The sequence below is a fragment of the Callorhinus ursinus genome, unplaced genomic scaffold, assembly GCF_003265705.2.
Source record: "Callorhinus ursinus isolate GAN/ISIS: 27379988/994484 unplaced genomic scaffold, GSC_fseal_2.0 scaffold3, whole genome shotgun sequence".
NCBI classification, from domain to species: domain Eukaryota; kingdom Metazoa; phylum Chordata; class Mammalia; order Carnivora; family Otariidae; genus Callorhinus; species Callorhinus ursinus.
Genome location: NW_027397065.1, coordinates 21,356,026 through 21,368,213, shown reverse-complemented (window position 1 = coordinate 21,368,213; position 12,188 = coordinate 21,356,026).

Genomic DNA, 12,188 nt, shown 5'->3' with positions numbered 1-12,188 from the left:
AAAATTAAACCTATAAAATATATAGCTTGAATATTAAGAGCCAACATAAAACAATTTAAAAAAATAGCGATTTTGGACAGCTGTTGAAAACTAATCATTCTCAAAACTAGGTTAAGTATTGAAAACTAATCATTCTCAATCTCTTCTGAGCATATACTCTAGTATCCATTTGTTCTCTTATTTTTGCTTTGACACAGATCTTCCTGGGCAACTGTAGTATCTTTCACTATACCCAGTGATTTCTCAAATATAATGGGGAGTTGGGTCCATAAATCTTGGGCTCAGTATAGTGGAATCTCCTTTAGGGGATATATGTAGTTAGATATTCAAAACTCAGTATCATGGTATAAAGGTGGTGTTATAATGCAAATTTTGAAGAAAGTAAAAACAAGACCTAATCAAGAGAATTGTCTCAGTGTATAAGGACATAGGCAACAATATATCTAATCATTGTAGTACAGTTTCACACACTTGCATATTACCAAATTATAGAAATCTGGATTTTCAGTGCAGTAATATTGCAAAGAGAGGTATTTGTATGTGCTACAGCTGGTGTCATGAACTACCACGCCAGATGTTCTGGATTCTAGTGCTTAAAATGTCTAAAAGATATTCTTAGTGAGATGACCCATGCATGTATGCTGGTTTATAGGTAAGTGAATCACACTGTTACCAAGCTTTCTTTCCAAAAGGAATTAAGGAAAATGCTCTGCAATTTTGCAGCAACCAGTATCCTAAAGTTCATTGGTTTTGTAAAGCTGATGATAGCCATCCCTCCCCTCTTTAATTAGGTTTATTCAGGGAAGCTATGATCTCTTCCAATGAAGCCTTGTTTTGAGGATTGTAAGGGAAATCCGTGGAGGAAATTAAATGCTGATTTAATGATAGGCCTCTTTCATTACAGTGACATCTTTTTCTTTCCTTAACTATCATGTTATTTGAGACATTGCTGGGAGAGCATTGTGGAAATTAGGGTGCACCTGGGTACAATAGGAAACTTCTTATGAAAAAGTTGATCCTACCTTCGTCATGCCATCTTTTGGCCCATGCTAAAATTTAAAGGACTCGTCTAAACTCTAGTCCCAATTAAGGGAAGGTGAGGGTTTTGTTTGTTTGTTTGTTTGTTTTTGTTTTTTAAGATTTATTTATTTATTTTAGAGAGAGCATGCGTGAGCTGGCAGAGGCAGAGGGAAAGAAACTCAAGCAGACTCCTCACTGAGCAGAGCCCAACATGGGGCTCGATCTCATGACTCTGAGATCATGATGTGAGTCAAGATCAAGTCGGGCGCTTAACTGACTGAGCCACCCCGGTGCCCCATGAGGTTTTTAATAAAAATAATAATTATCATTTAAGCCCAAATTTTTATATATATATATTGATATATATTTATAAAATATCTACAGTATATATGCATTATATATATTATATATACTATATATAGAAGGCAGTGTATGTGTGCGCACACATGCATATATTATACAATATATATATAGTGTCTACACTGATGGGTAGAATAGATCACAACTGACATTAAATAAATGAAACATACACACCCATACCCATATATCTGTTGGCAGTTAGTTAGACATGAGTGAAGGGGATAAAGCAGGTCCTGGTCACACCCTTGGAGCCACCCTTAGGTTAACAGCCACACCTTCAGAGCCACCTTGAAGGGCTGATAGAACAGGAAAGGCCTAGCCACAGAGCTGCCTCAAAAACCACAAGGGGTCTTCCAGGTGCTAATAAGCAAGCGCACAAAAGGGGCAACTTGCCCTTAAGGTCACAGGAAAAGCTCATTAGAAACTCATAAATATATAATGCATAAATAAATACAATTATAACAGAATGCATCATGGGTAGGTGCATACGCAGAAGCTAAAATGTATATAACCACCAGCTGTCAGTAAAAAACGTCAATCAAAGCCAAACTTATCTGTATACGAAACAGGCTTAAAAGGGTGCAGCTAGAGCTTCTCTGTGCTATTGCCACTCTTACTCTGGCATGGCCCAGTTTGATTCTTGAAAGTACTATACTTACGTACTCAGTAATCTCTACCTCCCCATTCTTGGGTCTCCAATTCTTTGGTGCATCTGAGATAAGACCCGAATACCCAGTAACATATTTATAACAGTACTTAAAAACTATTATTATCCTTGCTTTCCAGATCCAAACAGTAAAGCTTATGACATCACATAACTTTTCAACACCATGTACTATTTAAGTGGTAGATAGAGATTAATAAAATTCTGCTTTGCTTGACTCATTGCTTACCACCTCCCTCAGTGGTATAATCAGGATTGGACTAATCCTTAGGACAGAGGAAATGTACAGATTTCACAGTTGTCTATCATTTTTCTTTTCTTTTTTTTTTTTTAGGAATGAGAAGAGCCTACAGTTGTAGGAAAACAGTCTGTCATCTTGCTCTAGAAGGATTTTCCTGTGTTAGTTAATATCCCCAAAATGTACCAGTATGCTTGGGCATGGGGAAAACAAACAAAATACACACACACACACACACACACACACACACACACAAAATAGCAATAACAACAACAAAATCCTTAGGAACTAGTAATACGATAAACTGAGTTTTTTACTTCACTAATTAAAACCAAAAGAAAAATGGATTATTTGATCAGATTATTTGATGTGAAGAATCATTTGCTGCATGGGAAGTACAAATAAAGTTAGAACTTCACCTCTCATACAATGTTGGTAGTCTGCTGAAGAACACCAGTACTATCATTCAGTTAAAATATCTTAATCTTTTATACACCTGGTTTTATAGACTGTTCCTTGAGCCCTGTGAGAGGGGATTCTGCCTCTAGCCAGCCCTTGAGGCCCTTTTCCTAACTAACAATGGAAGAATTGGTGAATATATGGCAGGAGCAGGGCTCTCTGGGACATTTTTCATACTGTTGCCCATGTTTATTGATTGATCTATGCCCAGGGACACTGGTGGTTATGTATAGTATAGTATAGATCACATTATTTCAGAAGAAATAAGTAGTTAAAAAAATGAAAGGAAATATTTAACTGATCATTAAATGAAAGGAGGTTATCTGAGCATAAAAGCAATGGAGGAAATTTCAAAGAGAAGGCTCAGTAGATTTTACATGGGTTCTACATACAAAATTAATGTTACATTGGAAAATATTAAAAACAAATACAACAGAAAAAGTATTAATATACACATTTCATAGTTTTGTATATGTGCTGCCGAAGCGAGCACTACACATTTTATAGTTTTAAATACAAAAGTGATTGAACCTTAAATAGGTAAAAGAAAATGGGAAAAAAAATGGCAGTTTACTAAAAAACCCAAATTAACAAGAAATGTAATTTTTCATAGTGTAACTTTGCAGTTAATCAAGGAAATAAAAATTACCACAATAGTATATCATTTTCAACTAAGAATTTATCATAATTGATCTCTTACATAGTAAAATCCTCAATTTGAAACATTTCAATTATTTTTCTCACAAATTCTGTAAGATACTCAACTGCCTCTTGGCAGTAACACTGAAAAACATTTATAGTTTTTAAAGAGATTTTGCATATTTCTAATTGTTGAGGAATAATTTTTATGCTAATTAGTGCTATACCACACAAATCATTATTTAAAATGTTACTGTCTATAAGATTGATAGACCGTACAGGTGAACTAATTGAAAAATCTCAATTCCTGGACAAGATACAGTTCTTAATATCCTTTCCAAAATCAAGGTGCATTCTCAAGTCTAACTGATAATTATAATAATTGTATTAAGTATGGTCAGAACATTTTCTTTGATATTAATTTCACATTGAAATTATGTTACACCAGTTTTATTATGTATGTATAGTCTTTTTTTTTTTGGAAAGAAGTATGATACATTTAAACAAATGAATTAAATTAGGGTAAGTTTGACATATCCTGTTTCTGATTTTTTTGTGAACAATTAGGTAGTCAAAACAGTTTTTGCTTTTAGGTTATTCTCAAGTAGTTTTTAATGAAACCTTCTTAAGGGGACCTTCTGCCATATGTCCTCTACTGTTTTCCAATGGAATGTCATGGTACAAATGTGCTGTTTTAAAATTATAATTGCATTTCTTTTAGCAATAGAGGTGTGAATCACTCATATTCGAACCACAATGCATACACTTCCTAAAAACCTGTTTAAAAAAATTATGCTTCTAAAAAGGTTGTTAATGGAAATATGCATCACTTTATAATTAACCAAACCTACAACAAATTAAAGTGCTGATTGTGAAGGCAAAATAACACTAATCTATAATTATAATCAAGAATAGCAGCAATTGAAAACCATAACCAACTCAAGACAAAATTTTTATGAAATACAAGAACCACAGGAGATTCTGGGTGGAATCTAAAGTAAACTATAAAAAAATACACTCATATAATATACTTTTAAAAGTTTTGTAGATCTTAATCACTTATTTAATAGTGTACTGGTTGTTTGTATATAAAAAACAAAACTACAGGGAGTTACAAAAAAAAAATGAACAAAAAAATGCAGGTTTTGAATGTTTAACTCTGTAACCCCCACTAAGAGAATTTGTTACTTTAGGCTGGCATTATGCCATAAAAATCACTATTGAAAGACAAAACTAACAAACCAAGTGACAAAACAAAACAACATACTTCAGTACTCCTGTTGTCAGCATATCCTGGCACTTTAAATTTAATTCCTATATATTGATGTTATTGATTGAACATTTTTCTTCCTAGAGAGAAAAATGTGATTACACAGATACCTGTGTTTATTAGATGACACTGACTTATAATTTTTAGTGGTAAAGTGTAGACATTTAGAGGATCGCATATGAATTTTTGCTAATAAATGTCTATTCCTGTAGGTAGAAGTTAATATAATGGTTAAATTGTCTGGATTGCTTAGATTCAAATGTAATTTCCTCAGATTACTAATTGTTACTTTATCTCTCTAAATCTCCATTTTCTCATCGTTAGGGAATAGCAGTAGTATCCATCTCCTAAAATTTCTGTGAAGTTTAATTGGGATAACAAATGTGTACTGTTTTACATGGCACAGACAAGACTCAATCATTTTTTCACTATTATTATTGTATATGGCACTGTAATTATTTTCTACTGTTGCATGAAAAAAATCATAGAAAACTGTCTAAGGTTTCCACATTAAAATATTGAATTCATCTTCCTGCTCAATCCAAAATCTTTTTGCTTAAACATCATGACACATTAGAGAATTGATATATTTCATAAATTGGTTTGACTCTGCCCTTGTTTTGAATAAGAGTTCATAAAAGAGATGTTATCATGTTTCTTCACTGAGAAAGAGATGCTAATCATTCATAGAATTGAGTATTCCAAAAGCATTTCTATTGGTTTTACATGGTCTGTGAACGAGATTTAGAGTACACACATGTCAGCCAGATACAACTTCAGAGTATCACTTTTTCTTTTCCTCATTCACTCACATGTACATTACACATACACGTCCTTAATTTTTTTGATAAAATTCTATATCAAGTCCAAGAAATGAAAGGAAAGGAATCTAATCCTATAATAATTTCTTCCCAAATGAGGTAATTTCTTGTGGAATGAATGAATTGATGTTTCCTGTATAAATTAAATGCTTAGAAGTTTGTGTTTAGAACAGTGCCCTGCCAAGGCAATATATTGGCACATCTTTCCCTGTGGGTCCATAAATAGCATTTTTTTTTTCAAATTCATGGTTAGCATTTAGTTTGGGCAAAGCTTTGTATTCATGATGCTTTTTAAAAGGTGAGAACAATCAGTGATGATAAAGCCATTAGCACAATGATTTATATGTAATAGATTTTATATACATCAATGAATTGACTGATTTGAATGGCTAAAAGAGCAGGTATAAATTTATAAGATAATCCATGAGAATATGCCACCTTTCCTTGGAAAGAGATGAATAAATTTACTTAATATAGAGACTAAGTTATAATTAAAGGTTATTTGTACAAAATACTGCTTTGTTTATTAGAATGGAAAATTATTTAGTTATGTTTTGTTTATATCCAACCTTCATGGGCTATTTGGTTTACTCATGATAAATTTAGCTATAAAATAACATAATCTTTTGAAAATAATATAGAAAGTTAGAAACACAATTATAAAGCAGAAGGTGAATTTTATATAATTACATAACCTTTTTCAAATTCCAGGAGATTGCATTTGTTCCCTAACTTATGGGTAATGGAAGTGACTTAGGTATACATTATCAGCGGTCCTTTATTCCTGATGTTCCCAAATGATGGTCAAATGGACTGTTACAGGATTGATTATACAGATATCACCTAACAAAATTTTTTAGGGAAACTCGATCATGGAGAATACTTAGTAACTCTAAGGTGGAATCTAGAAATCTGTATATTTTACTATTACTCGATTCTTCTAAAAAAAAAAAAGATATAAACAGTCCAACAACTTTTTTTTTTTTTTAACATGCAAGAAACCTGGAACCCCAAGACATTAAGAAACTTGTTCAAGATCACAGAACTATTGAGGGGCAGAATCACAACTGGGATCAGCTGATCTTCTGATTCACAATCTTACTCGACCATTCCAATAACAACATATTATCATTATAATTCTCCCAAAGTTAATATTTATATTATGTTCCAATGCCTGCATCTTTCTAAAACAAGTACCTTGCAAAGAAAAAAAAAAGTTCCTTCTTCAGTGTTTCTTCCCCCCCATATTGAAATAGATTGACATAGAACATTGTGTAGGTTAAGTAAGGTGTACAACCTGATGGTTTGATATATACATATATATCACATTTTCTTTATTCATCTGTCCGTGGACACTTAGGCTATTTCCATGTGTTTACTATTGTGAATATCTCTTTGAGATACTGATTTTATTTCCTTTCGATATATAAACAGAAGTGGGATTTCTATCATATGCTATTTTCATTTATTTATTTTATTTTTTTATTTTTTGAGGAACCTCCTCACTGTTTTCCACAGTGGCTGTAACAATTTACTTTCTTACCAATAGTGCACAAAGATTCCTTTTTCTCCATATTCTTACCAGCACTTGTCATCTCATGTCTTTTTGATAATAGCCATTCTAACAAGTGTGAACTGAAATCTCATTGTGGTTTTGAGTTGCATTTCCTTGATTTTTAACATATTTTTGTGTACCTGTTGGGCCATTTGTATATTTTTATTGAAAAAAAAGTCTATTCAGTTTCTTTGCCCATCTTTAAGATTTTGTTTATTTATTAGAGAGAAAGAGAGAGGGAGAGATGAATGAGTGGAGGAGAGGGGCAGACGGAGAAGCAGCCTCCGTCCCAGGACCCAGGATCATGACCTGAGCCAAAGGCAGACACTTAACTGACTGAGTCATCCAAGCGCCCCTCTTTGCCCATTTTTTAATCACATTGTTGTGTGTTATTTTTCTCTGTTTCTTTTTTTTTTTCCCCGCTATTGAGTTCTATGAGTTTAACAAGGAATGTTTCTTACTCTTCTCATATCCCTGGTGCTGAGGACAAATAATAATTAATAAATGAATGAATGAATGAATAATTTTCATACTGAATTAAATTGCTATTTATGAGTCCAGTATTACTCCAACATATATTTGGAGTTAGCGTGTCAGAATTTAATGGTTTGTGGGTGCGTAGGGTGTAGGGAATTAGTTGCAGTGAGCATGCTATGTTTGAAAGTCCCCAAGTGATTTTTTCAGTGTCCCCACTGAAAAAGCTTTTCTTTTTCCTTGAAAATCATTGATTTAAAAACAGATGCTTTATTTTGGAATCATGTCAAGAAGAGGCAACAGCAGTGGAGTTTCCTAGACTCTTTTTCTTTAATAAGACTAACAATACTTTATTTTGCTATTTGTTCCAGAAAGTGAGTGCACCTTCAGTGTATGGATTCTTTCCTAAGATGGTCATATGCATTTTTATGAAGTTTTCAAGTGTTTCTTTTCTGTATCATGGAAATATTGTACTTAGGTACTATGTATAGAAACCGTTACTTTCAACCAGGAAGTACTAAAACTTTGAAGGCTCCTGGTCCAACTTTTTGTCTTCTCAGACCTCTTTTCTCTTTTCACTGTATATACTCTCCCTTGGTAATGTCTTCTATTTTCTTAGCCCACTTAAATTGACAAAATTTATAGCTGTAACTCTAGGTTAAACATCCCTTAAGCTTTAGTCGTATACTTTAGACTGAATTTTATACATCTCAACTTGGATATCCCAGAAGTGATTCTAACTCAGCCTGTTTAAAACTAAACTCATCGTCTTCCTTCTATGAATGGTTTGCTTTCGAATTTTCTATTCAAGTCACTGGAACTATTATCCATTTTGTTGATCAAAACGGAAACGTGGTCTTTCCTAGAAATGCTACATACCACCCCATATTCACTACAGTGAATAGCCATATATTATGTCACTCCATCTTTAAAGTTCTCCTTTGACCTAATGACAAATCCAAACTCCAAAACAGGGCCAGTGAGAACCTTTACAGATTTGATCTTGCTGATTCCTTCAGTCTTCTCTTCTGGATATCTGCACAAGTTTTTTCCTGTAAGCAGAAAACTGCACCTTTACTTGCCAATTTATCTTTTTTTCCTAATTCTGTGGAAACTTTAGCATTTGTATTAGCTGTCACTTCCTCCAGGCAGACTCCCTTGGCTGCAAATGTCTGAGTTAGGTGTTTATTATTACATTCTATTGTAATTGGAAATTTATTGGACGGCATCCTCATCTGTGCTGAAATATGAGATGTTTTATAAAACAGTCATACTCTAATTGTAATCCATGGCCTGTTGCCATTCCACAAATTCTTGCTAATCTGAGATAAAATGAGTGAAGAAATTGAAATTAAGTGTTCAGAAACCCTTTAGGCAATATGACAGAGTAATCTTATATTTGATGGATGTAATAATAAAGAATTTGGCCATGTATTTCTATTTCAATTCTCTGTTAATATATTTTTACTGTATCATACAAAAATATCAGTCAGTGATAGTTTGGGAATCACTGCAATTGAGGCCAGGGCTTTGGAGCCTGTGTCTGTCAGTTGCACAGTTACATTACCCAAACCCAATGCAGAGCTTTACTCATAGTATTTACATTATTTTCAATGCTAATGAATATATATACTCAAACCTCGCTTAAATTTGGTAACTAGTGCTTAAATGAAGCAATCTTGGAAAGCAATAAATATTGTGAAACACAACACTCATGAAAAAGCATCCTCTATATTTGGAGCAGCCAACAACTTTCTCAGTTGCAAGCATTACTTTCAAAATACTCGTTTGGAATAAAATCAGATTTTGAAATACCTGTTTTCCCTGAAAAGTCATTATTTGCAATACTTTTGATTTTCTAATGTTTTGTCAAAAATTATTACAAACTCTTAAGAATGTTAAACACTTTAACTGATAGAAATATATACACCGCCTTCAAGATGGGCAAAAGAAGAGCCTAGATAGTTTTATAACTTCTGAGTCTTTTCTAGACTCTTTTTCTTTAAAATCTGTTTTATTTTCTAAAAACTCTTCCCTCCTCCCATCTTTACATTTTTTTCTTGTCTTAATCAGAGCTTTGGAAAGGAATTTCTTGAGCAATACTTTCATAATAAATGAATGAGTGTGCCTGCAAAGATGAACAGTTGACAAATCAACTTTTGCTGTTAATGTTATAGTAGATTATGTAATTATCTGTTCAGATTCTGCCTTTAGGACCAAGGCACTCATTTTTAGCTACTGCTGGGGTTTTTAGCATATTTCACAACATATTCACTTCCCAGGGATTGGCTTTTGCTGATAATGGCTGTCTTACTTGAGGTTATACTCTTCCTGGGAATTTCCCAAATCTCATGACTAGTGATGTTGGGGAGGGGGGGAGGGGGGACAAAGGGCTACTACCATTGCTTCAGTTTTGAACAACGGCAAGTCTCTCCTAGTTCCTTTGTATTTCATGGGATGGGCTAGGGTCTTTGTTATAATTTTATTACATTTCAATTTCTCCCTCTACTCAAACCTGTTTTCTCCTTCCCATACAGAGAACATTCTCTATTAAACCACATAAATGAATATATACATCTCAGTTTCCATTTTCTAGGGGAAACCAACTTAAAAGAATGAATAAAACATGTTAGACTGGGATTATATCTTATAGAGGCAGTCAAAAGACATATAAACTGAAATAAGTTTAAAAATATGGTAGAAGTCACAAAGGAGAAGCTTATAAACTAGTGGTTCAAATCTAAACTAAGCCTACTCAAAAAGTATTAAAATGTAAATAGAATGTCTATGAGTAAAAATAAAAGGTGACTATCCTGAGCAGTGATTCTGAAACTTCATTAAACAAAAGCATTATGTTGAAAACTAACAACGAGATGCTGGGCAGAAAATACACATTAACAGGCTTCAGAGAGGAGCTGCTCATGTCAACTGTAGCTGAAGTCCACTTGTGTGTCCCTACTCCTGAAACAAAAGAAGAAAGAAGAAACAGGCCTTAAAAAACAAAAAAGAAAGCAAGAACAAAATGAGGAAAATTTTTTTGTTAATTTTTTTCAAAAGAAAATTTTGCATAGCAAAATTTATATTAGCCCACTTTGAGAAAAAAAGCCTTTTTTCCCCCCCTTGAATAGGAATTAAATTAGAGTGATTTGTAAAAGTTTATCTCATGTTGCAGACTTTTTGACTACATGGTCTTTGGGCTATGTAAAAATCAGTTCTGGTATTTTAGAGTCAAAACAATTACTGTTTTTCTTTTTAAAGAGCATATATATTGGTAATGTTTGGAGTTTTGACCTCAGTGTTTTTCTTAATCTGCAAATTTCCCCTTGGTAATCTTAATCACTTCCATGCCTGTGACTGCTACTTTTTCCTAATGACTTCTAATTGCTTGCTTCCAAATCCAGATCGCCCCTTGGGATATCATATATAAATATATATTTGCCTGCTCTATTTTTATGATTGTCTCATAGTCTTTTCAAGTTCATCATAATCAAAAGTTTATTTAGTAACCCAAATGTGACCTCATCTTGTATTTTACATTTGAGATGATATGATCTCCATCTACACAGCTGATCAAACTCTTAACCAAACCCTTTTCTTCCTCATTAACTGTACACAATTTGGTGTTAAATCATTCCTGAAGACTATCTCAAAGATATCCCTTGGATATAATCCTTCTTTCCTTGCTGATACTGCCTTGGTCTGTCTTACACTTTGAGCAGCTATTTAAATCTCTCTTTCAGAAAATATTGGCTCGTTGATACACAACTTTTCCAATTTATGATGGAATCTATTACAAAATTGTGGCAGATTAAAATTTTTCAAAAATGCTATTTGTGTGGAAGCTCAAATTGTATCATTGGGAAAAAATCATGTCATTTTTTTGTCTCCTTGATGTGACTGGCTCATTTCACTTATCTTCAAGAAATTTTCTGCCAAAAGAAAAAAGAAAAAAAAGAAATTTTCTGCCAAATGCCCACTTCTGAATAATTCTAGTTTTTTGATTAACGACCCTTTTGAGTTAAAATGGAATTTAATGAGAAACGTGGCTAGTTCAGCTTACAATTCAAACAATTACAAAACGTTTTTTTCCCCCTTGGATACATCAGTGGTACTACTGTGCTATACATACTTCTAGTTTGTTATGCAGAATATTAAAAACATGTGTACTCAAGAACCAAGATTTACTCTGCCTCATTGAAGATACTAATTTTTAATAAAAGTTTTTCCTTTTTACATGTACTGATGGTGAAGAATGCAATGACTACTAATACAGTTTTGTGCCACTGCCTTGATTCATGTTAAGACATGCAGAAATTTTAATCACTAGTGCCTTGACATGCTATATTGGAACTGGATGCAAAATGAAGTATGTTTGTGTATTTTAAAATTTTTTTGTCATCAATTTTTGCATGAATTTTGATTTTTTAAAATATTGCACTGAAATATTATTTGTGTTGATTATTGAGCTTTTTGGTTTTCCCTTAAATTTTGCACCCAGGGCGAGTGTATCACTTGCCTCACCCTGATTTCTACCCTATTAAATCACTATTGCTTTGTTAATATCAGTGCAAAGTTAACACAATAGAAAAGGCAGATGATGTCTTAGTAGTGTTAGAAACTTAATTTTGACCTTATAGACCTCCTGAAAGAGTCTCAGTGGCCATCTGTGGGTCTCATTTTAAAAATCA